The sequence below is a fragment of the Bos indicus x Bos taurus genome, chromosome 21, assembly GCF_003369695.1.
Source record: "Bos indicus x Bos taurus breed Angus x Brahman F1 hybrid chromosome 21, Bos_hybrid_MaternalHap_v2.0, whole genome shotgun sequence".
In the NCBI taxonomy this organism is placed as follows: domain Eukaryota; kingdom Metazoa; phylum Chordata; class Mammalia; order Artiodactyla; family Bovidae; genus Bos; species Bos indicus x Bos taurus.
The window spans coordinates 10,801,122-10,827,257 of NC_040096.1; positions in this window are offsets into that span (position 1 = coordinate 10,801,122).

The following is a 26,136-nucleotide window of genomic DNA, read 5'->3' on the forward strand; positions in this document are numbered from 1 at the left end:
TGGTCCAGTCACTTCCCTAGGGGGAGGGGAGCACTTCCCAGGTGGCTCTGTGGGTAGAGAGTCTGCCTGCAATGCAGGAAGCGTGGGTTCAATCCCTGGGTTGGGAAGATCCCCTGGAGGAGGGCATGGCAACCCACTCCAGTATTTTTGCCTGGAGAATCCCATGGACGGAGGAGCCTGACTGGCCACAGCCCATGGGGTTGCAAAGAGCTGGACACGACTGAAGCGACTGAGCACCCACGCACGCACATCCCCGGGGGTCGAAGTGGGTGGGAGCCAAGGCTTTCTGGAAGCTGGTCTTCTGGCCCTCATCTTCTCCCCATCCATCAAAATCCACCGCCCTCCCCTGTCTCTTTGCTCTCAAAGACCCGAGTCTCTCTCCTCCTCCTGGCTGGCATGCTCTCCTCCCAGAACGTGGGGCTTTGGGGAAACAAAAGCCAGGTGTCTCAGCTTTGGCCTCAACACAAACCTCCCCTGAGTCAGGGGCACGGAAAGGCCTGGCTTCCTTTCTAGAGCAGAGAGCTGGCAAACGCGGAGACAAAAACACAAATTAATATATCAGTAAATTATCCTGCCACGCTGACATACGCTCTAATCAGGAAGGCAGTGAAAACACAGGGAGGATGCCAGAAAGGAATCTGGCGGAGCGGGGAGGCACCGAGACCAGAGCTAGAGGGGGAGCAGAACCTTGGAACACTTCAAGGTCTGAACTTTTCCCCGGATAGTTCACTGGGTGTGCAGGGAGCACCAGTTAACTGCTGCCAGGGGGTGACAGGGGGAGATGGGAATGGAAGGAAAAGGAGGATAGAGGAAACTAAGAAGGAAAAGGAGGCAGGGGCAGGAAAAACGGGTAATCACAGGTAAGCGAGAGGCAAACATTGAGAGCTTACCTCATGCCAGGCACTGCATGTGCTGTGATTCAACACCTTTGAAAGTGCAAGTCACTCAGTCATGTCCGATTCTTTGTGACCCCATAGACCGTAGCCCTCCAGGCTCCTCTGTCCATAGGATTCTCCAGGCAAGAATACTGGACTAGGTTGCCATTTCCTTTTCCAGGGGATCTTCCCATCCCAGGGATTGAACCCGGGTCTCCCAGACTGCAGGCAGATTCTTTACCATCTGAGCCACCAGGATGTCCTGTGATTATCACAACCACTTTCTGCAATGGATGCTTCCTATTATTCCCCTTTTCCCCCAAAAGTTTTCTTTTCTTTGATGTGGACTATTTTTAGTTGATAGTTTGTGATACTATTGCTTCTGTTTCATATTTTTGGTTTTTTGGTCACAAGGCATGTGGGTTCCTAGCACCCCAACCAGGGATTGAACCCACATTTTCTGCATTGGGAGGTGAAGTTTTAGCCACTGGACAGCCAGGGAAGTCCCCTATCCCCATTTTAAAGGTGAGAAAACTGAGGAGGTCAAGGCTGAGTGGACATCTCCAGTGTCTACATCTAATAAAGTGATGGAACTAGGCTTTCTGCCCCCAAATTCGAGGCTGCACTTAACCAGTTTCCTGTCTGGCTCCCCACTAACAAGTCCATGTTCTAATAAAAAAGCAGAAGTGGAAATTAACTTATTCTCATCTGGGGAGTTTGCTGATGGTATGTGGAGAATGAGCTAATCTCGGTTAGAACAAGGAGAAATTAAGAATGTAAAAGAGAAGGAAGGTCTACTCCCAGGACTTCAGTATGAACAAAAGCTTTCAAAATGAAGACAGAAAGTCTTCACATCCTACAGCTGATGAAGAGACTGCCCAAGCACTACCCCATCGGCTCTACCCAACCCTGTAAGATAGATCTGACCCCAATTGTTAGTGCCATTTTTATAGATGGAAACTGGGGCTCAGAGAAATTAGATGATGGGGCAAAAGAGTGAGCAAGAGGCAGAGGTCAAGAACGAACACAGATCTAACGGTAATTGGACGTCAGATGGTGTCTGTCAAGGTGACCCAGAGCCTCATGCTCAGGGGGTGACCAGAGGAGGGGTGTAAAACAATATCCCTTGACCCTGTGCAGGTTGGTGGACTCCCTCAGGAAAGATACATGTTGAAGTCCAGTGGTGAGGGCTGACTCACACAGCAGTGGGGATGTTTAGGTGGGTCCTAGCTCCCAGGGGGAGCAGTGGTAAAAAAATCCCTCTGCCAATGCAGGAGATACAAGAGATGAGGGTTCCATCCCTGGGTGGGGAAGATCCCCTGGAGGAGGAAATGGCACCCACTCTACTATTCTTGCCTGGAAAATTCCATAGACGGAGGAGACTGGCAGGCTACAGTTCGTGGGGTCTGGAAGAGCCGGATACAACTGAGTGACTGAGCGTGAGCATGCAGCTGACTCGTTTGACTTGAGCGAAAGCAGAAAAAAACAGTGCAAAACTCTGCGATGAAGAGGAAATGCAGGTGGGGCTCCAACGTGGGGACTGAGTGTAGACTGCTTGGCAAGCCAAATGGAGAGGAAAAAGGTGGGAAAAGAAAGTCGGAAGTGAGAGGGGAGTGATGGTGTGGATGAGCTGGAAGTTGTCCTCAGAAACTAGAAGTGTTGCCTGGAATTTGTATACAACAGACTGCTGTGCAAAGGGAATAGAAGCGTGGGGGCCAGAGAGGAAACATCTGTGTGAAGGACCATGTGGGATAAGTTCAGAGCCACGACTAGACCAGAAGATTCAGGCAGATTGATGGACATCGTTAGGAAGAGAAAAGAAAATAACATTTATAATCTCCAGCCAAAACAAAAGGAAAAAAAAGGGGGAATAGGAAAAGGAAGAGTGAGTAAAATGATGCTCTTTTGAGTGGTCCCTGGAGTCACAGCAGAAACGTTGTGGTGTTAACGATGAGACCAGCATTTCCTGAGGATGCCTAATAGCAGCCCTTCCTCTTTTCCTTGTTTTTAAGGACTATCTTCAATACCTTGTGAAACTGTCCCCCTCATTGGTGATATTAAGCTGGACACTTTTGGCCCATAAATTTATCCTCCCCAGTTATAGTGCATATTGAGTTTTGGATGCTGGCTGATAATTCTTCCCATTCTTGCCGCTTTCACTATGCCCACCTCTGGGCAACCTCTCTTAAGGCGTGAGCTGGGAATCCAGGCTTGTTAGAATCTTCCCTGTGGAAGGATGATAGGATTTTGAGTGTTGGCTTTAGAGACTCTTCCAGGAGTGAATACAGGAGCTTGGCGCCCTGATGGTCTCACAGCCGGGATAACTGCCTTTGGGATTTTTCTTTCTTACTTCCTTGGTTCTTAGCTTCCATTCAGAAACAGCAGAATTTTCCAGCTAATTGACCTCCAAATAGTTGAAGCATGATTGTGTTATTGCTACTAATATTGGCATTGCATAAAAGCAACAGAATCAGACTGCAGATTATACATTGCAGAGGCCCTTTAAAGAAACAGTTAATCCAGAGATTAGGCTGCATCTTTTGAGAACTTTTTCAAATTTTTAGCATGCACACATGCTCATCTGATGTTTGTAACAGTGGCAAGCATATTGTTTGTCAAATGATAGTCAATCGTAGTATGAGAAATACATGACAACCTACTGGTGAGGTTAAAGAGGCCAGGAATTCAGCCATGATCAAACGCATTCCTCTTCTTTCTACAGCTCCACGAGGCAAGAGTGTAAACTCACTTGTGGAATGTATACTGTTTTCTGAAAATGAATTTGATGGAAACATCTCACTGGGATGTTTCTATGTCTTTCATTTTATGCATTTTTTAATAATAAACTACAGATTCAGAATTGATACAGTGCAGAAATTATCGGCCTCTTGCAGTGAAGTTAGCTTCTGTCATTGAATACATCCTTATCGCTAGTACCAAGTGGTTATATATAATTGAGATCTCTCTTAAGTATGTCTAAGAAGGGGCACTTCATGATTCAAACAGATATATTCAAGGAAAATAAAAGTTAACACTAAAATGGTTTCCAGGTGCAGGGAAATAACAGGGTCACTTTGTGCAACATTTTAAATAGTTTGTTTCATACTAAGCATTACTTTATCCCCTCCTTCCCATTTTATTATGAAAAAATTATTCTGAAGAATAAAATTTTCTATGAAAAATTTTGACCATCGAAGTTGGAAGAACTAGTAAATGCCCATATACTCACATCTAGAGTCCACAGTGAGCATGATATTTTCTTGTTTCATCCTCTGTCTTGCTATCCATCCATCCCTCTATCCAATAATGTTGATTTTTGGACTCATTTCAGAGTAAGTTGTAGGTATCGATACTCTTCACTCCTACACATTCCACCACCCAGATCAGCAATTAGAGTTCAGTATTTGTTTACAGGATTTTTTTTTTGGAGTGGATACAGTGTCATGAAATGTATACAACTACATAACCACAATGATTGTTACGATTTGGAATATTTCCAAAATCTCAAAGAGTTTAATTCTCATCCTGGCTAATTCCTCCTCCATTTTCCTATAGACAGCTATCGCTCTGTTGTTCTTTTCAGCACAGGTGAGTTCTGCCTGTGTTAGAATTTTATATACATACCATCATGCCATAACAGTGTTTCAGTAAGGCTTTTGCATTCAGCGTAATGCTTTGGAGATTCTTCCATGTTGTTGGAGTCTGGCTAGTTTATTCTTGTTTTATCACTGAGTAATATTCCATGGTATGAATATACCACTGGGCACTAGCAGCTTCCTGGTAGCTTAGATGATGAAAACTCAGCCTGCAATGCAGGAGACCCTGGTTTAATCCCTGGGTCGGGAAGATCTCCTGGAGAAGGGAATGGCAACCCACTCCAGTATTCTTGCCAGGACAATCCCTTGGACAGAGGAGCCTGGTGGGTTACAGTCCACAGGGTCACAAAGAGTCAGACACAACTGAAATGACTTAACACACACAACACACTCTTTCAAGAGGGATGGAATATGTGGTGCCCAAGAAACTCTACAGAAGAGTCTCCTGGATGATGTGAGGTTGGGTGAGAGAGGAGGATTTGAGATAGTTACCATCAAAAGAACACATTTATGAAAGGACATGAGAACTACCTTCAGCTATTTAAAGCAGGGGTTAGCAAATGTTTCCTCTAATGGATCAGCTAGTAAATGTTTTAGACTTTGCTGGGCCGGATGGTCTTTGTCCTAAGTGCTCAATTCTGACCTTGCTGTAGAGTGAAAGTAACCACAGATGAAAATGAAGAAAGTACAGATATGTTCCAATAAAAATTTATGGACATGGAGACTTGAATTTCAGATAATTTTCAAGTGTCATGACATATTACTCTTCTTCTGATTTTGTTAACCACCTGAAAATTTGAAATCTACTCTCAGCTCATGATCCATAAAAAATCAAATCATAGTTTTCCAACCCCTGATAAAAAAGAGTGTTAAATTGAAGAAAGAATAGTAATTATTCTGTATAGGGCTAGTGGGCCACATGAAAAAAGGAGGCACATTTGACCTAGAAAACTAAAAGATCTTTCTATTGAGTAGTGTTGAAACAAACTGTGTTCTTCCCCTGATCCCCCCAACCCCTCGCCTGACCCAACTGCTACCATAGGGTTAAAGGGCTGGGTCTCAGAGCTTGTCTGTTCAGTTCACTTCCTCAGCTCCTAGCTAGCTATGGGATTCCATGTAAGCTATTTAACCCTTTCACTTTTCTATTGACTCAATGGGTAAAATTAGAGGCACTGTAAGGATTCTATAAGTTAGTGGTAAGAAGAGTACTGATTTACGGTCAGTGTTCAATATACGTGCTCAGTGTCTGGCAACATGGAAAGTGTGGAATAAGTGCTTTCATTATTATCATTATAGTTGTCATTGTGTTACTGCTATTATCACAGAGAAGTTACCCAGGCATGCGGGTGAGTTTCGTTGAAGGGATTCCTACTTTTCATGGTAGACTGAACTAATAGATGCTTAGATGCTTTCCTGTTCTAACAATCAGTGTTCTCTCTTCGGTTTATTGCCTGAGGCTTCAACTGTGAGATTCGACTGCTGTTGAAATCTGAGAAGAAACAGCACAATATTTTAATCATTAATGTCAGCTAGCCTATACTAATAAAGGTAAAAGGGTGTTTTCTTTCCACCTGATCTCTCTTGATCTTGGATCTGGGGTCTACCTCCAAGGACACTTTATTAACGATAACTTGTGTAGGTGCTGAGTGGTAGTCAGGTTGCTTTAATTTGTTCCCCGTGTGAGAAAGGGAGAAGAGGAAAGATCTTTGCTTTGCCTTGGGAAATGGGTCACACCAAAAGCACTAAGCAAGGACGTGATTCTTCCTGTGAGCTGTGGTCACCTAACAGGTGATGCTGAACAGCAGGATGGCTGTGAGAGTGTTTTCTGACTGGATCTCGGTGTTACGGGATGCTCTGTGACTGCGCCCCAAGCCCCTCGGGACTGCTGCTGCCTGCAGAGCAGAGAGGCATGAAAGCAGACGTCCACGTCCCCTCCTCATCCGTCAGGTCCAACTCTCGTCCCGTTCTGTTGTCTCTGACATTTGTGTTTCCAAGCCTGTTTATCTTTAGAGATGTCTGCTTACTTCATTTTATTCTCTGCTGCTGCTAAGTCGCTTCAGTCGTGCCTGACTCTGTGCAACCCCATAGATGGCAGCCCACCAGGCTCCCCTGTCCCTGGGATTCTCCAGGCAAGAACACTGGAGTGGGTTGCCATTTCCTCCTCCAATGCATGAAAGTGAAAAGTGAAAGTGAAGTCGCTCAGTCGTGTCCGACTCTTAGCGACCCCATGGACTGCAGCCTACCAGGCTCCTCCATCCATGGGATTTTCCAGGCAAGAGTACTAGAGTGGGGTGCCATTGCTTTCTCCCTTATTCTCTACTAGTGGGCTAGAAATGATGTCTTGGATTGCGGAGCACAGTGTAAAGACACAAAAGAGCACTAGAAGAGAACTTGGGCACCATTTCTGGCAACATCTTCATTTTCCAGGTGAGGAAACCAAGGTCCAGGTAAGATGGAAACTCAGGGTGTCCTTACGGCTTCCAGTCTAGTGCTGTTTTAATTTCACCACATTAATCTTTGCCAGTGGAGTTTCCTGGTACCTCAGCAGAAAGAATCTGCCTGCAATGCAGGAGACATGGGTTCAATCCCTGAGTTGGGAACATCCCCTGAAGGAGGAAACGGTAACTGACTCCAGTATTCTTGCCTGGACAATCCCGTGGGTGGACAGAGGAGCCTAACAGGCTACAGTCCATGGGTCACAAGAGTTGGACACAACTGAGTAACTAAGCAATAACCATCTTTGCCAAGCGAGCAGGATCTGATACACAAATGTTTTAGGTCACGGCAGGAGCTGGACAGCGGGACCAGAAGGCCATGAGCCCCACATTTGTGCCCTAAGTGAAGAGTGTGGATGTTGTTTCCCTTTATAACTGGAATAATATTCTCTGTTCTCTTGAACATTTGCAGGTAACATGTTGTTGTTGTTTAGTTGCTAAGTCATGTCTGACTCTTTGCAACCCCGTGGACTAAAATAGCCTGCCAGGCTCATCTGTCCATGCGATTTCCCAGGCAAGGATACTGGAGTGGGTGGCCATTTCCTTCTCCAGGGGTCTTTGTGACCCAGGAATTGAACTTGTGTCTTCTGCCTTGCCTGGCAGGTTCTTTACCACTGAGCCACCAGGGAAGCCCACAGATAACATGAATGACTACTAAACATTAAAACTGAAATTATTCTTTAAACTTTATTTTGGGGGTGTCTTTGTTGTTCCATATACTGGAATCTCAAAAAGTGGCAATGATCTCAGCCTTCCTGTAATTCCAAAAAGTCTTATGATGAGAAAGTGAAACTACAGTATTTAAGTGGATCATGGCACAGGAAGAGACGGTTATGGAAAGAAGAGCTGGTTGAGGCACAGAGCAATATCAAAGCAGACCTCACTGATGTTAGATGAGGCGTCTAACATGGAACAGAAGGAAGAATAACAGAGAAGTAGCAATGCCAGCTAGCAGGAAAGAGGGAAGGCAGTGGGCCACAGCAATTTCCAAGAAGTTGAGGTAGAAGGGGGCAAGTAGGGTTCCGGGTGGAGTGAGGCTTCTGGCCTTTTAGGAACAATAGGAATGGGGGTATCTCCCCTACCTGCCTTACTTCCACATCACTTAATAAAACCTTTCAGTACTCTAATGCATTTCTTGGAAGCATGCAAGGATTTGAATGGACTCATTATTTTCCGCCTTGACCTAAGATGGTTTACAGAGCAGTAAGTTCCAAGGTTGCACATAAGCAATGTCATGAGAGTTATTAATTTTAGGAGTAGAGATTATTGCTTCCTGACTGACTTTCTGAGCTTTTAGGACTTGGTAACTATTGTGTGGGATGCAAATGGATTCTGCTTTTTATAGTATAATGGAAAATAATACACTGACATGAACTAAGTTGATAATTGACCCAAATTCTTTTTTTTTGTTTAAATTGTATCTACAGAATTGGAAAACTGACTTAACCTCCCCCTTGCATAAGGGATTTATGCTAGTGTCTTCCTTACTCATTTAAAAATTCCTATGCTAATGACTTATTCATTTAAAAAGTCCCTGTTTGAAGAGAATAAATAATGCTGCTGCAAACACAAGTTGAAGGTCGAAAATTTGTTTATCACAGTAGAGGCTCCGAGTTCACACATGTCCATTAAAGGTATTCAGTACAGGTCACGGAGGGTCAGCGAGGGACAGTCAATTAGACGTCTGTTTTCCCTTTCAAAGTCCTGTTTCTTTCACCCTCTTCAAAATACCCTTAAGGAGACATATATATCCTGAGGTCAAAGTAAAAGAAAAAATAAAAAGAAAGTAAAAAAGAAGAAGAAGAAGAAGAAAGGCTTATAACAATGAGATTTTAAAATTATCTGACAATCATGGGTATTTTAAATGCCCATCATTATCAAGAGAAAAATGATGACAAGTGTCTGATAAGATGTGCTGCAAAGTAGAGTAAGATTCCATTTTCTCAAGACTTCTGACTCAGGCAGCAAAACTGACAGAACGAAATCATTGAGTTTCCCACCGTGGACGAGGGCTTCAAAGTTGTCGCAGAAGTATTTGCTTAGAGTGGGGAGGATCAAAACTCTCTGGTATTTACAGCGGAAAAAACAACAACAAGCAACCTATCTTTTAGAAAAGGAATGCATGGTTAAATGGGCTCAGCCTGTCCTTAGCAACCTGAACTCAGAGACCACATTTTTTCCTCTCTAAGAAGCAAGTGGGAACTTGCAAAGTATGTAGCATGTCATGAAAAGGGAGCAGTGAACTTTGCCCAGGTCTGCAGCCAGCACTGAAATCTGAACCTTTAGAAGTTTCGGGACTGGTGGCTTCCCACCCCCACCCCCAGCCCCCTTTGAAATCTCTGCGTAGCTCCTGCCTTTACCAAGTACCTTCATTTGGAAGAAGAGTCCCATTGTGATGAGAAAACCTGTTCTCTAAGTATTTCTGGTGTCATAAAAAAGGAAGTCCTCCAAACAAAACTAAAACATTACATCCACCTTTATAATTATTATATTTAACCTAGTTTTATAGAGTTGGGGAACAGGAAGCTTTTTTTTTTTTTTTTAATTTATTTTAAAACTAGCTTTCAAAAGTTTTGAGATTCCCCACGTAGAGATGATCATGGGCTGGCAAGATTTCCCTTATATTGTTGAGGGAGAAAAAGGAAATCATGAAAGTCTCTGCATTCAGGCTGCTTGCATGCAGCCTGAATCTTTTCACAACAGCAAGTTACATGGTAACTTGAGCTGTGTTCGTTCCTGAAATTCTTTCACATAATTGAAGATTAATTTGATTCCCTAGATTGTTGAGGGTTGTTGACAGTGGGGAGCTGGGGTGGGTGGAAATAGATTATTCAAATCACAAAGAAGGAGGTGTGCCCTAAATGACTGTTCCATTACTGCTCAGAAATGTTTGCCTTCCTAAGTGTTCATCAGACTCCGTGTGGCAGAATCGTGCCGGCAGGGAGGAGAGGGCCCTTGCCAATGTTCAGAAAGCAGGTGAACCTCAGAGAAACCGAAATATTTTGTCAAGAGAGCTCTATGTATTAATGGCTCCTCCAGAATCCATTAACGCCGACTCAAGGGCCCTGGCTTTCTCAAGAGTGTAATGTAAACAATATGAAAGTCAATAGTAGGGGACATTCCAAGATAGTATTAACACGATTGATTTATTGATGGTTGCACAATGGGAGGTTATCTTTTGTTAACTGACTCAGTAAATAAGCTGGAAGGCGGCAGGGGACAGGGAAAAAGTAGCTGGTGGAGGTGAAGGGGAGGCACCTGGATTATGACTTGTTCAACTCCCAGCCTGTTTTGGTAAATTCCAAAGACCACTTCCGCTGCCAACTTCAAACATCGTTGAACAAAATTAATTCTGCCTGGAACTCTATGTCTGTCTCCCAGGAGGGGAAGACTCAAAGGCCATGGATTTCTATCAAACACTATATTTTTTAAACTTCTGCTTCAGGAAGGTTCAAAACCTAGTAATTGCAAGATGTTAAAGTAAGAGCTAGGGAGAGAAATAACTCGGTCAACTCAGCTTCTTTACAAATCTAGAGACAGTCTGGAAGATTTATGTACAATGTGTGTGATACTTGTAACTTCTGAGCAGTGAGTGATTGAACTACAGATAGAAAAAATAATCCATCTTTTCCTGTTTTCAATCAGTATGCAGCACTTCTCCACAAAGGCTACTACAATTTGGTAGCTCCTCTAGGAGAAAAAATTGGACAACAATAAGCCTTGTATAAATTCTGGGCAATTCCCAGTATTGTATCAACTGAAGTTGCATACATAATTGAAGTTACATCTCTTGGATGGGTATGTAACATTTTTGAACTTGTTTAGATGGATATTTCTGAGACTTTTAAACTTTCATCAGAGATAGTTTAAAAACTAAAAAAATAAAATTCTTACTGTCTCAAGGAATATCCGTTACATTTAAGCTAGTTTTCCCTTGGTCTTCTTAACGCTCTGTTTTTTTTTGATACGGGCATTCTCTAATTCCTGGCCTTTCTCTTTCCTCTGCTGGCTTGCCACCAAACCATTCCAGCTACCGGTTGTACTCTCTGCAGGGGAGTCCAGAATTCAGTTCAAGGAGGTATTGACACCGGTAGCAACCTTGTTTCTTCTCCCCCTGTGAACCTGCCCAGCTGCCCCTTGAGCATCTCCCTTCCTAACTTCTCTACTTCTGTCCCTCTCTATGCCCATCATTGTCTTGGGTCCCCAAACTTGAAGTCCATCTTATTTCTCCACTTTCCTCATTTGTCCTCAGTAAATTCTCAAGTCCTGATAGATCCTGTTTCATTTATCTATTTGTTTCTTTTATGTAAGGTTCACATACTATAAATTTTGCCTCCCAACTGGGGTACATTGGCCCAGGGATTGGCATATGGTAAGTGTTCAGTTAACGTCTGTTGAATGAAGAAATGAATGAGTACGTATCTTTGCCTGCGTGCTAAGTCGCTTCAGTTGTGTCCAATTCTTGGTGATACTATGGACTGTAGACCACCATCCTCTGTCCAGGGGATTCTTCAGGCAAGAATACTGGAGTGGGTTGCTGTGCCCTCCTCCAGGGGATCTTCCTGATCCAGGGATCGAACCCACATCTCTTTATATCTCCTGCATTGGCAGGTGGGTTCTTTACCACTAGAGCCACCTGGGAAGCCCTACCATTGTATTGTTCTTCATGAAAATAATCTCTAATCACAGTATTTCAGGGCTCAGAAACTATCAGTTACTAGTGGACTCTCAAACTAAGTGTAAACTATTCTTTCCAAGATATGCACAATCTATTTTTTTCCTGTTTTCTCTTTCACCAAACTCACAAACATCCTAAGCTCAATCCAAAATATTGCTCAAGTTCCCAGAAATGCTTCATGTCTGTCTATTGCCATATCTACCTTCATAGCTTATGTTCATTTCTTCAAGCAGAATATTTGACCATCTTTCCAAGATCCAGCTTTGCCAGGTTCTTAAAGCCCAACTCTCAAAGCCTGACTTCCCTGGTGGCTCAGATGATAAAGCATCTGCGTACAATGTGGGAACCCCGGGTTCGATCCCTGGGTCATGAGCCCCTGGAGGAGGAAATGGCAACCCACTCCAGTACTCTTGCCTGGAAAATCCCATGGAAAATCCCAGGAGTGTGGTAGGCTACAGTCCATGGAGCGATTTCACTTTCTTTCACTTTTTAAAGCCCAACTCCAATGCCACCCTCTCCATGGAGCTATTTTTGGTTCCATATGCCTCTCTCCCAGTCAAGGTGGATGTGTCCTCCTCCTTTTGGAGCATTTATTGTATTTAGATTGTATTGTAGATATCTCTATATTCTTTCCTAGTAAGGATATTACTTTATTCTTTCCTAGTAAGGAATAAATCAAAGCAAACACTTGGAAGACAGTGGTTAAATCTTTCTATGTCTGGATTCTCAATGCCTTATAAATAGTAAATGCATAACATATTATCATTGAATTACATTGATTTTTATTTATTCCTTATTGTTGCAAGATTTTTTTCTTTCTCTTTTGAATGCGTGTTTAGTATTGTGTGTGTTTGTGTCTGTGGTTTTGTGTGTGTGTGTCTGTGGTTTCACTATTTGCTACTCCAGTTAACATCTTTCATCTGGAAATACACAGCTGTTAGGCACTATTTTAAAGCAGTTTTCAAGATAAATGGAGGAATAGGAGAAAAACTTCAGTTTGGATTCGTGCAGTTCACTTTGACTTTACTCAACTTTATGCTCTTTCCCTGCCTCCTTTAAAGTCTGGGAATATGTTACAGTAAAGTTCCAGTGCGCACAGAGCTGCCTGCAATTTGAGAGGCAAACTTTAACTCTGTGGGCCACTTTTTAGAAGCCTGTGGTCATTCGGGAAACAAAGGCACTCCTGTTTCCTCTTCTCAATAACAATTAAGACATCAGATTAATAGAATCTTTAAATTCTTGAAGGATGCTTGCAGAATAGTTTGTGTTTGCGTAAACACAAAGGAATACTTTCCAAGCCATAAAGGTCACGGGAAGAAATAAGAGAGAGACAGCTTATGAATAGGGTATGCTGGTAGATTTTTGGAGAATGGCATGTGTCCTTCTCAATGTGTTCTGGCCTTGGAGTTACTGGGCCTGTGGTTGACTCTGGAGAACGATTTCCTGGGCGAGGAGTTCCTAGTGTTGTGAGAGCTTGCCTTCAGGAGGAGGAGAAGAAACAGGGAGGAGGAATTGGAGGGGGAAGTCTCTCTGTTCACATACAGTGTTCACTTAATGAGTGTAATGTGTTGCTAAGTGGGATTTAACCCCAATACCTATGCCTAACCTTGTCACCAGAACAGTAGTCTACATGCCCCTTTTTTTCAATACTGTCTGCCTGGTAACTATGCAGAAGTCTGTTCTCCTAATTTTCTAAGTGGTAATCCTAGAATTATCTTGGCTCAGAAATAAATGAAGAACTCGTGTACAGGACTCAAATTTCCCTACAGGGGTTGTAACTGAAACAAGGATTAAGTACCAGTACACAAAACCTCTCAAGCAGTGGATAACACATCACTTGCTGAACATTCGATCTAGAAGGCCCTGTCTTTTTCTTTTATAAAGCTTGAGATCAAGTTTGGGTAGGGAGTGAAAAAGCAAGGCAATTTAGCTCGTTTAAAGGCTTGCTCATTGGGAAGGACAGAGCTATATTTACCTCTGTGGGTTCTTTGGGGAAGCTAAAACAACAGGTAATCAAATGGTAAGTGTGTTTTTGCGTGTGTGAGTGTGTGTAGGGGAGCATGCAGGAGGAGGGAAGCTTTGTGGAGATTATACTGTGGGCCACAGGGAAGAGTTTGTTCAGGAAAGAATTCATAACTATCCAGAGTAGCATGCAGATGAAATAGACTACTGGTTGACCCCCCGTTGCACATTGCAAATGTTTATCTGACTGTGATGCCCTCAGGGCCTGAATGACTCTGAATTAGCTAATTTCTTAAGCTCCACTACCCTCCCCCATATAATAATATTTATAAGCCATCTGCCATTTATTGAGTACCTATTAGGTACTAAATACAATTCTTTATTTCTAAGAATGTCATTTTGTCGCTTTTTAGAAAATAATTACAATGTTGTGCTTGTTTCAGGTGCACAGCACAGAGATTCAATTACGTGTGTGTGTGTGTATTGTTGCTGTTTAGTTCTTAAGTCATGTCCAACTCTTTGTGACCCCATGGACTGTAGCCCACCAGGCTCCTCTGTCCATAGGATTTCCCAGGCAAGAATACTAGAGTGGACTGCCATTTTCTCCTCCAGGATATCTACCACTGAGCCAGCTGGGAAGCCCGTAAATATATCTATATATAAGTATGTATATATCTTTTTCAGATTCTTTTCCATCATAGTAGTAGTAGTGTTAGTCGTTCAGTTGTGTCTGACTCTTTGCGACCCCATGGACGGTAGCCCACCAGGCTTCTCTGTCCATGGGATTCTTCAGGCAAGAGTACTGGAGTGGGTTGCCATTCCCTTCTCCAGGGGATTTTCCTGACCTGGGTTTCAAACCCAGGTCTCCTGCATTGCAGGCAGATTCTTTAGCATCTGAGCCATTATAGATGACTACAAAATACTGAAGATAGCTCCCAGTGCTAAACAGTAGGTCCCTGTTTTTGCCTACTTTATAGATAGTGCTTAGTATATGTGAAGCACATACTCCTAATTTATCCCTTCCCCCTCCCTTTCCTTTTTGATAATCATATCTGTGACTCTATTTCTGTTTTGTAAATAAGTTCATTTGTATCTTTTTTTTTTTAAGATTCCACATAAAGTGATATTGAATGATATTTGTCTTCGCTTTGTCTGGCTTACTTTACTTAGTATGATAATCTCTAGGTCCGTCCATGTTGTTAACAAATGGCATTATTTCATTCCTTTTTATGATTGAGTAATATTCATATATATATATCTCACAGCTTCTTTGTCCATTCATCTCCCCATAGACAATTAGATTGCTGCCGTGTCTTGGCTACTGTAAACAGTACTGCTGTGAACCTTGGGATACAAGTATCTTTCATCATCAGAGTTTTTTTTTTTTTTTTTTTTCCAAATGTATACCCAAGAGTGGGAATGGTGGATCATATGGTAACTCTATTTTTAGTTTTTTTTAAGGAGCCTCCATATTGTTCTCTATAGTGGCTGCATCAATTTACATTTATGTAATTTTGACAACTGCCTTCTGAGGAGCACATAATGGGAGTGTTTTGCCCCAAATCATATAACTGCCATGTGGTTGAGGTAGATTTGGATCTAGTTTTGTTTCTGACTCTGCTTTGTGATCCTCTATAATTCCCTACTGCACTGGCATTTCATGGCTTTAAATTCATATATGAGACCACTTTGACCTTAGAGAAGAGCATTAGAATGTGTGTACTTTTATATAGATATAAAATTAAATCTAAATCTATATTTTAAGTGGAGTGCTATCCTTAAAAAAGGAGTAATGAGTGACTTATTTATATTTTAATTTACATTCATATCTTCTAGAACTGTAAACTGTACTCCTAGGGAAGAAAAAAAACAACACTCTTCCTTCTTTTATCTGTAGTGATCTTTAGTGATTGTGCTCTGCCTTTTTACCTAGATATGGGATTAAAGGGGTGGGACAGAGATTCAGTTCAGTTCAGTTCCTCAGTCATGTCTGACTCTTTGCAACCCCATGGACTACAGCACACCAGGCTTCCCTGTCCATCATCAACTCCCGGAGCTTGGTCAAACTCATGTCCATCGAGTCGGTGATGCCACTCAACCATCTCATCCTCTGTCATCCCCTTCTCCTCCTGCCTTCAATCTTTCCCAGCATCAGGGTCTTTTCCAAGGAGTCAGTTCTTTGCATCAGGTGGCCAAAGTATTGGAGCTTCAGCTTTAGCATCAATCCTTCCAATGAATATTCAGGACTGTTTTCCTTTAGGATGGACTGGTTGGATCTCCTTGCAGTCCAATGGACTCTCAAGAGTCTTCTCCAACAGCATAGTTCCAAAGTATCAATTCTTCAGCACTCAGCTTTCTTTATAGTCCAGCTCTCACATCCATACATGACTACTGGAAAAACCATAGCTTTGACTAGATGGACCTTTGTTGGCAAAGTAATGTCTCTGTTTCTTAACTATACTAGGCTGGTCATAGCTTTTCTTCCAAGGAGCAAGCATCTTTTGATTTCATGGCTGCAGTCACCATCTGCAGTGATTTGGACCCCAAGAAAATAGTCTCTCACTGTTTCCATTGTTTCCCCATCTATTTGCCAGGGAGTGATGGGACCAGATGCCATAATCTTAGTTTTCTTGAATGCTGAGTTTTAAGCCAGCTTTTTCACTCTCCTCTTTCATGTTCACCAAGAAGCTCTTTAGTTCCTCTTCACTTTCTGCCATAAGAGTGGTGTCATCTGTGTATCTGAGGTTATTGATATTTCTCCCAGTGATCTTGATTCCAGCTTGTACTTCATCCAGCCCAGCATTTTGGATGATGTACTCTGCATATAAGTTAGATAAGCAGGGTGATAATATACAGCCTTGATATACTCCTTTCCCAATTTGGAACCAGTCTGTTGTTCCATGTCCAGTTCTAACTGTTGCCTCTAGACCTGCATATAGATTTCTCAGGAGGAGGGTAAGGTGATCTGGTATTCCCATTTCTTGAAGAATTTCCCACAGCTTATTGTGATCTACACAGTTAAAGGCTTTAGCATAGTCAATAAAGCAGAAGTAGATGCTTTTCTGGAACTCTCTTGCAGTTTCTATGATCCAATGGATATTGGAAATTTGATCTCTGGTTCCTCTGCCTTTTCTAAATCCAGCTTGAACATCTGGAAGTTCATGGTTCATGTACTGTTGAAGCCTGGCTTGGAGAATTTTGAACATTATTTTGCTAGTGTGTGAGATAAGTGCAATTGTGTGGTAGTTTGAACATTCTTTGGTATTGCCCTTCTTTGGGACTGGAATGAAAACTGACCTTTTCCAGTCCTGTGGCCACTGCTGAGTTTTCCAGATTTGCTGGCATATTGAGTGCAGCACTTTTACAGCATCATCTTTTAGGATTTGAAATAGCTCAACTAGAATTCCATCACCTCCACTAGCTTATTCGTAGTGATGCTTCCTAAGGCCCACTTTTGTGTTCCAGGATGTCTGGCTCTAGGTGAGTGATCACACCATCATGTTATCTACATCATGAAGTTCTTTTTTGTACAGTTCTTCCGTGTATTCTTGCCACTTCTTAATATCTTCTGCTTCTGTTAGGTCCCTAGCATTTCTGTCCTTTATTGTGCCCTTCTTTGCATGAAATGTTCCCTTGGTATTTCTAATTTTCTTGAAGAGATCTCTAGTCTTTCCTATTCTATTGTTTTCCTCTGTTTCTTTGTACTGATCACTGAGGAAGGCTTTCTTATCTCTCCTTGCTATTCTTTGGGACAGAGATTAGCAAGATGGAAATTTTCCAGGAAAGGAAATAGCAAGATAGAACTGAGTGGCCTATAACCATATATCTGTGGTTCTTTCTTCTATTTTGTATGGCAAACCTCAGGCCTGTTCAGTTTAGCATCTTTGAATTCAAACCCTGAGTAAGACAGGTCGATAACAGTGAATAAATTCCAGGTGGAAAGCTGATTAACAGGAGGGTTTGTATAAATAGAAGATTCTTTTAAGAGTTGAATTTAAAATCTCAGGGCATTTTAGTGCAAGAATATTTTCCTTTTTCATACCTACCTACTCTCTTACTGAGATAGGTTTAAATCAAGGATTGTATCTTTTGGAAGATTAGTTAATGTTTTTTCATAAATAAACATCACATGAGTAAGAAGTATACTTCCTTGAATGATACACATGGTAGTTTTAATGCGGAGCAATTCAACAATTATTTGGAAAATCAAATTTAGAAACAAATCTTTACCTATGGAAGGCTTATCAAGGTTTATCTCAAAGTAGACAAAGGGACTTTAAATGTGAAGAAGCTTCTTGGCCCTCTTTGGACAAGATACCTCTCAGGGTCTGAATCTATAGTAGCCAAACTTGCTTTCACTTTGGGGTTCATTCCTTGAGGGATGGGGATGAAGTTGCCAAGGGAGCAGAAATCAGCTGTTAAGCCTAGATATTCAGTTCAGTTCAGTCACTCAGTCGTGTCTGACTCTTTTGTGACCCCATGGACTATAGCCCACCAGGCTCCTCTGTCCACGAGATTTCCCAGGCTGATTCATGTGAATGTATGGCAAAAACCACCACAATATTCTAAAGTAATTAGCCTCCAATTTAAAAAAAAAAAAAAAGAATACTGGAGTGGGTTGCCATTTCCTCTTCCAGAGTATCTTCCTGACCCAGAGATTGAACCTGTGTCTCCTGCTTGGCAGGCAGATTCTTTACTATTGAGCCACCTGAACTGGATTTGAAATGTTTCAGCTAAGGGTTACTTGGCAAGCTTGGATCCTCAGGCTATGAAGTTGTTGTCATAAGTGTCCTTGAAGGAGTTCCTTTCCTTCTTTCCCTTCCTTCCATCCTTTTCTTTTTCTAAATGTAAATACTTTAAAATTCTAATCTTACCTAGGTATATACAGATTTGAAAGTAGGCATAGTCTTTGAGTTTGTGGCTTTGAAACAACTGCAAATTGAAAACAAATTTACAGATTGAATTTAAACAAAATGGCAAACAACATTCAGATTAGCAGCGTTGATTTAACATGATGGATGACTGTTTGCTAACACTGAATCTCCACTCATGGCATTAATACTGGGCCAACCGATAGGATGAAGATGTTTTGGTTTTGGCATGCTTGTATTTCCATGCAGTGTATCAGATGATTCTTCTAGCATTTCCCTCTGCTTAAACTACTGTAAGGCTTTGGTCCACATCGGATATTGGTACATCATTTGACCTTCACTTGACATAAATCCATAACTTAATTACTGAGACAGATCCAGATTTTGCGGGGCCTGAATAGAATACAATTCTGAGGACTTTCTTTAGTACAAAGAATGAAAAGAGAATTGCTAGCACCCTATTCAAAGCCTTGGAAGGGATCTGTGCACATGAAGACTCTGAATCTCAAACTCCATTACCTTCTTGCTAAATCCATCTGTGTTCACCAGTCAAATCCTTCTCTCTCTCTCTCTCTTTTTTAATCCCTTCTTGCCAATAAAGCAGTAGGATCACAAAACAATCAGGAGTGGCTTTTTTTTTTAATGTTAAGAAGGTCAACTTTAAGTGACATCATTAGTGCTTTTAAGGTTAGTCTCAAAATAAAAACAGAGAATTAAACATTACCATTGGTAACACAGAGAAAGTGGAGAAGAACCTGTCTATCAAGTTTTCTTCCACTGATACATTTCCTCAGAGGAGGGATACCCAGGGGGAGCTTTAGGGCTCTTGCTATTTTTGCTGTGTTGGATTTACAGTGGTCAAAACTTGGGAATAGAGAGTTTAGTAGTTCCCCGGAAAATCTTTTCTCAACCTGCCAGGCTTCTCAGGGTTTGATTTTCGAGCACAGCCACTGTGAATTGACAACCCCTGGGCTCCATATTTTGCCTGATTCCTGGCCTGATCACAAGGTTGGGAGGACCTGTGGGCAGGCAGGGCCAAAATGAACCTTAGGCCGTTATTTCTCTGGGCTCCAGAGGGACACACATCATACAGACGTCAGGATCTGTCTCAGGAACGGTGTCTCAGAGTCCAACAGGTGTGATGAGGTCTGCTGTGAGTCACAACTCTGGAGCCAGGCAAACAGTGGGGACAGACAGGGTGGAAGGGTCAGACAGGCAAAGGAAACGAGGTCAGAAAGAACTTGGAGGCAGGACGTCAAGTATTCACATTGTGATCAAGCAAGTCCCATGTTTTGGGCCCAAGGTCTTCCTGCCTTTCTTCCCTGGGGGATCTCACATCTACAGGACTGTTCTTAGGCTTACAGAAGCTGGGTCTGCAGCCACATGTAAGGACAGGAAACAGATGTGTCTCTTTCTTAGCGGGGAGATTCTGGAATTGAGATAGACTAGGGTCTTGGGACCCTTAACTGCAGTGCTTGTATCTGGACAAATATCTCCTCAGACAACAAAATACAAAGAAACTATAAGAGACTAAAAATAATTGTGTGCATGGGTAGTTGGGAGAAATTATGGACTAGATTCTTTACCAACTGAACTACCCTGGTGGCTCCAATGGTAAAGAATCCGCCTGCAATGCGGGAGACCTGTGTTGGGAAGATCCCCCGGACGAGGGCACGGCAACCCACTCCAGTATTCTTGCCTGGAGAATCCCCATAGACAGAGGAAGCTGGTGGGTTGCAGTCCATGGAGTCGCAAAGGGTCAGACATGACTGAAGGACTAAGTACCCATCTATGCACACGGACTAGATACAAAAAGATTAAAAAAAAAAAAAAAAAAAAAAAACCCACCAAATGCCACTTCTGAAGAGCTATGAGCAAAAGCAGGGTGTCGGGAGCAAAAGTAGGGTTCTGCTCATGTCCTCTGCACCCAGCACCACCGAAGGGGTGGGCACACCACCTAAGCCAGCCCTCCGGCCTGCTTCCGGGACCTGCCCCTATCCTCACCCCAATGAGAAATGAGCTTGCCCCACTGCAGGGAAGGAGCAAGGGAACATGCTGTTTGTTCTTGCTCCCTCCTGCTGCAGCAGAGGCCCCAGTAAAGCCTTGCCTGAATTTCTTATCTGGCCTCCAATCAATTTTTATTGATCAAGGAGGCCAAGAACTCTGGTAGGTAACAGGACTATTTTTACTAGAGCTGATTGGAGAATGAGGTATATAATCATCCAGGTCTGCCCTCCTCCCTCAGGTTCTCTTCCTTTTAAGATAGGAGAATCTTTCAGGAAAATCCCATAGACGACAGCCTCCAGGTTGCCAGTATCCAGGATGCAAATTCTGATTTTAGTTCCTAGAAAATGTCTCTCTTGAAAAATATTTGAGGCTTGGCACCAAACTTTCTATCTCCCTATCTTAACGGGATTACTGTGAAGTTCAAGTGTGAAAGTGTTTAGTAATTGGTGAAGATCCATGCTGCACCAGGGTATTGTAATCCCATTTCTTTCCACTGTAGATGCTGATTTTTATCTCACCTGATAATTGTTCTCAGATAAGATTATCTCACTTTCCTGGTGACTCAAGTGGAAAAGAATCTGCCTGCCAATGCAGGAGATGTTGGTTCAATCCCTGGGCTAGGAAGATCCCCTGGAGAAGGAAATGGTAACCCACTCCAATATTCTTGCCTGGGAAATCCCTTGGACAGAGGAGCCTGGTGGGCTACAGCCCATGGGGTCTCAAAGAGTAGGAAACCAGTTAGTGACTAAATAACAACAATGATGAGATTATCTCATCTGATAATATATTTTATTGAGATATAATTGATATAGAATATTATATTAATATCAGATGTACAACATACTGTTTAGATCTGCAGGATATTGATCACCACAATATGTCTACTTAATGTCCATTACCACACATAGTTGCAATTTTTTTCCTTGTGACTATAAATTCTTTTTTATTTTGGTTTCCTTTGTCTCTTTTTTATGCTGTTTTTTTCATTTCTATTTCTGGTAAAAAATTATTCCTTTGGAAGTTTTATATCAGAAGAAATATTTTTAGAGAAGGGAGAGTTCCTCAGATTTAAAAAAGAACTTTTAATTTTTTTTTAAACTCATAGCTGTTTAAACTACCAAATTAACCTCTTTATCTAATCAAGTAGGCCTTTCACCAATACACTCAACTGATGCTTGGGTAGAATAGCATTCATTTCCAGTCACATGAGGTCTTATCAGTTATAAGACAGAAAAAGAATTAGCCACTCTGGCATTGAAAGAGGATCCCTGTGGGCTGGGTCATTTTCCTTGAAATATTTAGGAGGGGTGGATCTGAAAGTTTATGAAGTAAACAGGTTGTTTTATTCAGGGAACCTTCCCTAAAACAGTTAGCAGGGCTCATCTGATGACATTAACTTTGGTGGTAATTTCCATGATGTCAAGGGCACACTGAAGATTGCAGAGGAATTAAAGCCAACTTGAACAAGCAAAGCGTTACAGTCCATTGACTTGACTTGGCAGGCTGCACCGCAAGTTGGCACCTTTTCACTGCCTGATCCTATGCAATCCAAGTTTGTGGTGGCAGGCTACTTTCACGTGTCCAGAAAAGGTGAAACAGGCAAGGTGGGAACCTTAAGATGCTGTGCAGGTGTGGGTAGACCTCCTGGACAATATGCTCGAAACCCACATGACGTCCAGAGCTGCCCAAGGATTAAAATATTAAGAATCAAGTTTTCTTTTTTTTAGAACATTTCAAAAATAAACTTTGTTCTCTTTACTCTTCTTCTGCCCATTCCCCAAATTTTCCAGATATGTCTTTTTCCTAAGACCTTTTTAATCCCTCATGTGATTATCAACTCTTCTGTGAAAGGAGTCAGGTTTGCCCAGGAACTTCACTGAATAAAGATGAGTGTATATTTTAAAAAGGAAACAGCTGGATGGCAAAAGCCAGGGAGGGAGGCAGCTCTTGTTTCATTAGGGAAGGGAAGTTTGAGGGCTCAGAGGGAACTGGCGGGCAGCCATGGTGGGGAGAAGAAAAGGAAACACATGATCATAAAGAACTAATCATGAAAAATGGAAAGTGAGGGCGGGCCAAGAGCAACAAGCAATAAATAGATTTGGAAGGGGGAAAAGCTGAAGACGAGCACAAAGCCATCTCAGGAAAGGGGCAGCGAGGGCATGTGCGTTTCATTTGAAAAAAATTAGTAATTCTGAAAATCATTCAAATGTCCTATGGCAAATGTCTGGAGATAACTTTTCAAACTCTGTTTTTTTTTTTTTTTTCTTTTATGCCATTTTGGAGTCTATTTCAGTGCATAGGAAAACAAAATAGAACTAGAGGGAGACAGTGGATGTATAATGTACCAGAGTATTTGGTTTCTTCCTTTCTGTTTTTTGTTTGTTTGTTTGTTTGTGTTGTTTTGTTTTGCTTAATTTTAATTTCTGCCTCATGGTAGGGAAAGGAAGCAATTAGTTTGGCTCTGTAAGGTCAAAGACTATATCCAGACTGATCAATCAAGGGTTTCTAAGAGTAACTCATACAGATTCTAGCTTTAATTAGAACTACCATAAATATCTTTTTCTGCACAGCAATCTCCTAATGCCTATTTGTATGTAATAGGGGAGTGATGCTTTAGGACTCACAAGTCTATCTCAATATTTTCTAATGAAATTAGCATGGATTGAAGGAGGACCTAAGAGGAAAACCAGATCCAATCTGTCCTTCATCTTGAAATCTGTTCAACAAGATAAAATACACAAACATGGTCAACAGTTCAGATAATCCGAGAAAGAAGACTTAAAAAAAAAAAAACTTTTTGAAGTTTTCCATCAGTTGCAGACAAGACCTTACCAACGAAATGGTATGGTCTTTCATTGGATGGGGGGCTGGGGTGCTTATCACCTTTTTTTCTTTTTAAATTAGTTTTTAATAGCAGCATTTGTTTAAGGAGGGAAAAAAATGCATGGTGGTGAGTTCTGGAATGTACATTAATCTTGTTAATGACACCACACTGCATGGTTGGCAAAACAGGACTTCGAATCAACCTGGGTTTTTTTTTGTGTGTGTGGTAGCAATACTTGAGAAATAAGGCCAGGGAAACAGAGATACATGAAAAGTGCATGAAGACAGGAGACAGGAATTTCCTATGATTTTATGTTGTTCTTAATTAGGAAGCGTATTGGCAGCAAATGCTAACATGTGTTAGGATGTTTAGTTGGAGCCAAATAAATGTTTTCTATTACAACTCTGAGTCCCACGCCTAGTCAGAACCCATTCAGTTCTAGCTCATGGCTTACAAAATTCCTTTAGAAGTCACCTCGGGGAGCAGTTTTCCGTTGGTTCACAGGGCAAAGCCACTTTTCACCACATGTTTTCCTAAAGGGTCATCGTCAACTCAGGATGCAAGTCAAAGATTGAAGGGCGGTGACCTCTGCTCTTGGAACCACTCTGCTTGTGGTAACGAGTAGCCCTTAATAATCGCACTCAGTTTGACCCGAGGGCTGGGACTGGGTGTCAAGGCACCCAAGCAACATCCTCTCGGTGGTGTTTATTTTTGTCTTGGTGGAGGAAGAGAGAAGGGATGAAAATGGAATGTGTATCAGAAAAAGATGGTGAGATAGGGTAGCTACATTAGAGAAACATTCACTTACACATACAAGGAACCATGTATGGGGAATGTTCATTAAAAGCATTGTTTGCAGCAGTAAAACCTTGGAAACAATCTAAATATCTATCACAAGGGAATGAATAGATATACTGTGGTATGGAGTACTCCAGAACAGTTAAAAGAATGAGTCAAAATTCTGCAGTGAGGCCAACTCTCAACAATGTATTAGGGGATTACATAGGGGATAGAATCAACATATAGACACCACTATATAAAAATTGATAACCAACAAGGACAGGAAACTATACTCAATATTTTGTAATAATCTGTAAGGGAAAAGAATCTGAAAAAGTATATATGTGTGTGTGTGTAACTGAATCATTATGCTATATACCTGAAACTAACAGGTCACTGAATCCACTATGTTGCTGCTGCTGCCACTTAATCGCTTCAGTCATGTTCGATTCTGTTTGACCCCGTGGATTACAGCTTGCCAGGCTCCTCTGTCCTTGGGATTCTCTAGGCAAGAGTCCTAGATAGGACCCCCCGCCCCCGGGGGATCTTCTGAATCCATGTATCAAACCGAGATTTTCTGTATTACAGATGGATTCTTTACCATCTGAGCCACCAGGGAAGCCCAAGAATACTGGAGTGGGTAGCCTATCCCTTCTCCAGGGTATCTTCCCAACCCAGGAATTGAACCGGGGTCTCCTGCATTACAGGCAGATTCTTTACCAGCTGAGCCACCAGGGAAGCCCACTACTACTGTATATAAAAGATAAATTCTTGTATATAAAAGAGATATAAATTCCATATATAAAAGAGACAAATTCTTTACCATTGAGTCACCAGGAAATCCCATGAATCCACAATACTTCAATTAAAAAAATGTTAGGGGAAATAAGCATGTTTCAGAACATTCTATGCATTAAAAACCCAATAAGGCAACAGTGTATGTTGCATGGGCTCATATAAATGTATGTAAGAATATCCTGACCTTCTCTGGTGGCTCAGATGGTAAAGAATGTGCTTGCAGTACGGGAGACCCTGGTTCAATCCCTGGGTCAGGAAGATCCCCTGGAGAAGGGAATGACTACCCACTCCAGTATTCTTGCTAGGAGAACTCTTTGGACAAAGGAGCCAGGTGGGCTACCGTCCATGTGGTCACAAAGAGGTGGACATAACTGAGTGACTTTGAAAGAGAGAGAGAGAAGAATATACCATTAAATTCTGGAGGATATGCATTCAGAGTAATTCTATCTCAGAGAAGCTGGAAAAGGAACCAAGACTGCTAATAAAATCAAAGAAAATCTCTTCTCTTCCCTAGCATATATTTTTAAAAAATAAAGCAGTCATGTCCTATTTCTAAAGTTAAAATTTAATTGAAAAGGGAAAGAGTGAATGATTATGAAGCTGTTTCCTAAAATTGAATATCAAAGCATTTTCTCTGCATTTGGATCTTCTACTGCAAGCTGGCTGTACAACCTCTGTGAGGCCTTTAGGGGTAATTTGTACACTGATAATTCTATCTGGGTCTTAGAAATTGTTAAAGAAAAAAAAAGATTCTCTCTAAGTGGCTTTTTTTTTGCTGCCGGGTCTGAGTAATTTTATACACTTTCATATACATAGCTGAAATGACACAGGAACTCCAGAGTACCTGCCTTTAGGTTGCAAATCTCCCTCATTTTTTTTTAATGTCAATGAATTTTGTGTCAATGAAATTCAGGTTCTAAGGCAATCCTAAGATTTTTACTTACTATGCTGTAAATGTGTTGCCTGGAACTCTTCAGCATTTTCTCACATAACTTTACATAGCTAGTTCCTCTTTCTGAAACATTCTTTCCCTCAATTCTTTTTTTTTTTGCTCTAGAAAGTAAATTTTATTAACTAAAAAAGAAAAAAAAATATTTCCTTGTATTTAATCAAAATAGAAATGCATCTGACTGCAACTGTGTTATTTTCCTTAAAAATGAAGCAAACAAAAAATTGTGGTTATTCACAAGCAGCATTATTTGCTATTTTAACTATTCGTCCTCCAATTTTTGCACAGCCTATTTCCTCAC